The following is a 5,000-nucleotide window of genomic DNA, read 5'->3' on the forward strand; positions in this document are numbered from 1 at the left end:
CTCCCGTTAACCAGCCATACAACCTGCTCCTAGACCTCTCCCGTTAACCAGCCATACAACTCAACCTGCTCCTAGATCTCTCCGTTAACCAGCCATACAACCTGCTCCTAGACCTCTCCCGTTAACCAGCCATACAACCTGCTCCTAGTCCTCTCCGTTAACCAGCCATACAACCTGCTCCTAGTCCTCTCCCGTTAACCAGCCATACAACCTGCTCCTAGACCTCTCCGTTAACCAGCCATACAACCTGCTCCTAGTCCTCTCTCGTTAACCAGCCATACAACCTGCTCCTAGACCTCTCCCGTTAACCAGCCATACAACTCAACCTGCTCCTAGACCTCTCCCGTTAACCAGCCATACAACATGCTCCTAGACCTCTCCCGTTAACCAGCCATACAACCTGCTCCTAGTCCTCTCCGTTAACCAGCCATACAACCTGCTCCTAGACCTCTCCCGTTAACCAGCCATACAACCTGCTCCTAGTCCTCTCCGTTAACCAGCCATACAACCTGCTCCTAGTCCTCTCCCGTTAACCAGCCATACAACCTGCTCCTAGACCTCTCCATTAACCAGCCATACAACCTGCTCCTAGTCCTCTCCCGTTAACCAGCCATACAACCTGCTCCTAGACCTCTCCGTTAACCAGCCATACAACCTGCTCCTAGTCCTCTCCGTTAACCAGCCATACAACTCAACCTGCTCCTAGACCTCTCCCGTTAACCAGCCATACAACCTGCTCCTAGACCTCTCCCGTTAACCAGCCATACAACCTGCTCCTAGTCCTCTCCGTTAACCAGCCATACAACCTGCTCCTAGTCCTCTCCCGTTAACCAGCCATACAACCTGCTCCTAGACCTCTCCGTTAACCAGCCATACAACCTGCTCCTAGTCCTCTCCCGTTAACCAGCCATACAACCTGCTCCTAGACCTCTCCGTTAACCAGCCATACAACCTGCTCCTAGTCCTCTCCGTTAACCAGCCATACAACTCAACCTGCTCCTAGACCTCTCCCGTTAACCAGCCATACAACTCAACCTGCTCCTAGACCTCTCCCGTTAACCAGCCATACAACCTGCTCCTAGACCTCTCCGTTAACCAGCCATACAACTCAACCTGCTCCTAGACCTCTCCGTTAACCAGCCATACAACCTGCTCCTAGACCTCTCCCGTTAACCAGCCATACAACTCAACCTGCTCCTAGACCTCTCCCGTTAACCAGCCATACAACCTGCTCCTAGACCTCTCCCGTTGACCAGCCATACAACCTGCTCGTAGACCTCTCCCGTTAACCAGCCATACAACTCAACCTGCTCCTAGACCTCTCCCGTTAACCAGCCATACAACCTGCTCCTAGTCCTCTCCCGTTAACCAGCCATACAACCTGCTCCTAGACCTCTCCGTTAACCAGCCATACAACCTGCTCCTAGTCCTCTCCCGTTAACCAGCCATACAACTCAACCTGCTCCTAGACCTCTCCGTTAACCAGCCATACAACTCAACCTGCTCCTAGACCTCTCCGTTAACCAGCCATACAACCTGCTCCTAGTCCTCTCCGTTAACCAGCCATACAACTCAACCTGCTCCTAGTCCTCTCCGTTAACCAGCCATACAACCTGCTCCTAGTCCTCTCCCGTTAACCAGCCATACAACCTGCTCCTAGACCTCTCCGTTAACCAGCCATACAACCTGCTCCTAGTCCTCTCCCGTTAACCAGCCATACAACTCAACCTGCTCCTAGACCTCTCCGTTAACCAGCCATACAACCTGCTCCTAGTCCTCTCCCGTTAACCAGCCATACAACCTGCTCCTAGACCTCTCCGTTAACCAGCCATACAACCTGCTCCTAGACCTCTCCGTTAACCAGCCATACAATCTGCTCCTAGTCCTCTCCGTTAACCAGCCATACAACTCAACCTGCTCCTAGACCTCTCCCGTTAACCAGCCATACAACCTGCTCCTAGACCTCTCCGTTAACCAGCCATACAATCTGCTCCTAGTCCTCTCCGTTAACCAGCCATACAACTCAACCTGCTCCTAGACCTCTCCCGTTAACCAGCCATACAACCTGCTCCTAGACCTCTCCCGTTAACCAGCCATACAACTCAACCTGCTCCTAGACCTCTCCGTTAACCAGCCATACAACCTGCTCCTAGACCTCTCCGTTAACCAGCCATACAACTCAACCTGCTCCTAGACCTCTCCGTTAACCAGCCATACAATCTGCTCCTAGACCTCTCCCGTTAACCAACCATACAATCTGCTCCTAGACCTCTCCGTTAACCAGCCATACAACTCAACCTGCTCCTAGACCTCTCCGTTAACCAGCCATACAACCTGCTCCTAGACCTCTCCCGTTAACCAGCCATACAACCTGCCCCTAGACCTCTCCGTTAACCAGCCATACAACTCAACCTGCTCCTTTACAAATAGTAAAAGGTGAAAATGTCCTAAAGTTGTGTTGTATTCAATGTATTAAAGTTAATTGATTGTGGGCGCACACGGTAAAATGCTCAGTCTGTGTGTGTGTGTGTGTGTGTGTGTGTGTCTGTGTGTGTGTGTGTGTGTAGTATAACCTACTGTCTTGGTGTTAGCTACCCTAACCATTAATATATGTTTGATTACTGTCCTGTAACTAACCCCCCTACTCCTCCTCCACCTACTCCTCCTCCACCTACTCCTCTACCTCCTCCTCCTACTCCTCCTCCACCTCCTCCTCCTCCACCTACTCCTCCTCCACCTACTCCACCCTCCTACTCCTCCTCCTCCTCCTCTTCTACCTCCTCCTCCTCTACCTACCCCTCTCCTCCTCCTCATCCTCCTCCACCACCTACTCCTCCTCCACCTAGTCCTCCTCCACCTACCCCTCCCCTCCCATCCACCTACCCCTCCCCTACTCCTCCTCCACCTCCTAGTCCTCCTCCACCTACTCCTCCTCCTCCTACTCCTACTCCTCCTCCTACTCCTCCTCCACCTACTCCTCCTCAGTTCTACAGCAGATTGACTCACAAAAGCCCCTCCACCATCAGGACTCTACTAAAACTCTCCTCTGGCAGGCGGTTCAGGTCGATCACGACCAAAATCACCAGCCAGAGGAACACTTTCATTTACCCATGCTGTGACCCTCCCCAACCGGCCAGCTGGGCCATAAAGACTAGAGGACGACACACTCGATGTGACACACTGCTAAAAGCCATCTCTGAGCTGTACACTAAATAACTGCACTATACTGCATCAAGCCATCTCTTAGCTGTACACTAAATAACTGCACTATACTGTAACAAGCCATCTCTGAGCTGTACACTAAATAACTGCACTATACTGCATCAAGCCATCTCTGAGCTGTACAGAACTCATGTACAGAACTATTATTCTCTCTATCGTTCTATATCATTCTCTCTATCATTCTATATCATTTTCTATATCATTCTCTCTATCATTCTCTATATCATTCTCTCTATCATTCTATATCATTCTCGCTATCATTCTATATCATTCTATATCATTCTCTATCATTCTTTGTATCATTCTCTCTATCATTCCATATTATTCTCTATATCATTCTCTCTATCATTCTCTCTATCATTCTCTCTATCATTCTATATCATTCTCGCTATCATTCTATATCATTCTCTCTATCATTCTCTCTATCATTCTCTATATCATTCTATATTATTCTCACTATCATTCTATATCATTCTCTCTCTCTTCCTCTCTCCACCACATATAAATAAACAACAGAGGATTCTCTGTGTGTCCAGCCTGTCAGTAGCAGCCATGTTCAGCTGGTGATGAGAAGCACACAGTTCTGTTCTCTGCCTCACAGGAAAACACACACACACACACACACACACACACACACACACACACACACACACACACACACACACACACACACACACACACACACACACACACACACACACACACACACACACACACACACACACACACACACACACACACACACACACACACCTGCCAGTTCCTTTACCCTAAATACCACCCTGCTCTCACTCTTCTTCCACCTCTCTGCACCTTCCTCTTTCTCTCCCCCTTCCTCTCTCTCTCCCCCTGCCTTTCTCTCTCTCTCTTTCTCCCTTCCTCTCTCTCTCTCCCCCTGCCTCACTCTCTCTCTCCCCCTTCCCCTCTCTCTCTCCCCTTCCTCTCTCTCTCTCCCTTCCCCCTCTCTCTCTCTCTCTCTCTCTCTCTCTCTCTCTCTCTCTCTCACTCTCTCCCTGCCTCTCTCTCACTCTCTCCCTGCCTCTCTCTCCCCCTGTCCCCCGCTCTCTCTCTCTCTCTCCCCCTGCCCCTCTCTCCCCCTGCCCCTCTCTCTCTCTCTCCCCCTGCCTCTTTCTCCCCCTGTCTCTCTCTCTCCCCCTGCCTCTCTCTCCCCTTCCACCCTCTCTCTCTCTCTCTCTCTCTCTCCCCCAGCCTCTCTCTCTCCCCCTGCCTCTCTCTCTCTCTTCCTCTCTCCTATCGCGCTCTCATCCATCTCTCTCTGTTTGTCCTCCATTTAAAAAGCCCATCCCTCTCTTTCTCAATGACTCTTGCAAACGGCTCGTCTTTCCCTGTCTACCCGTTGCCAAACACACACACACACGCAAACACTCACTCACACACACAGGCGAACACTCACACACACACAAACGGATACATGCAGAGCCAGCCTACCACCTAACGTGAGGGACTGAGAAAATGAAATGAGTCAAAAGAGCGAACGGAACAAAATGAGAGAATAAAAAGAGGGAAAAAGGAGGAGGAAGAGAAGAGCCCGGAGGAAGATTTATATCTGCTGTGAGATCAGCTGATATTCTCCCTCTCTCTCCCTCCCTCTCTCTCTCTCAGCTCAGACAGAAGCAACACACTCTAATGTTACTATTTTTGACAAGCTGCGCCTCACACACATTCACACACTCAACACACACACTCCTGCCGCATGCACGACTGCACACAAATACACAAAACCACACACTCTCTCTCTCTCTCTCTCTCTCTCACAC

The 5,000-nt window shown here is 50.4% G+C and overlaps 1 protein-coding gene across 1 annotated transcript in view; it reads left to right on the forward strand.

The window, feature by feature from the left end:
- The first annotated feature begins 4,529 nt into the window (after nucleotides 1–4,529).
- Nucleotides 4,530–5,000, forward strand: part of LOC110514055 (leucine-rich repeat and transmembrane domain-containing protein 2) — a 65,363-nt gene continuing 64,892 nt past the window's right edge. Inside the window, exon 1 of the mRNA XM_090201225.1 lies at nucleotides 4,530–5,000. This exon is cut by the window's right edge and continues 474 nt beyond it. The gene's annotated coding sequence lies outside the window, so the exon portion shown is untranslated.

Source organism: Oncorhynchus mykiss, chromosome 15 (genome assembly GCF_057628025.1).
Source record: "Oncorhynchus mykiss isolate SJ-2025 chromosome 15, ASM5762802v1, whole genome shotgun sequence".
NCBI classification, from domain to species: Eukaryota; Metazoa; Chordata; class Actinopteri; order Salmoniformes; family Salmonidae; genus Oncorhynchus; species Oncorhynchus mykiss.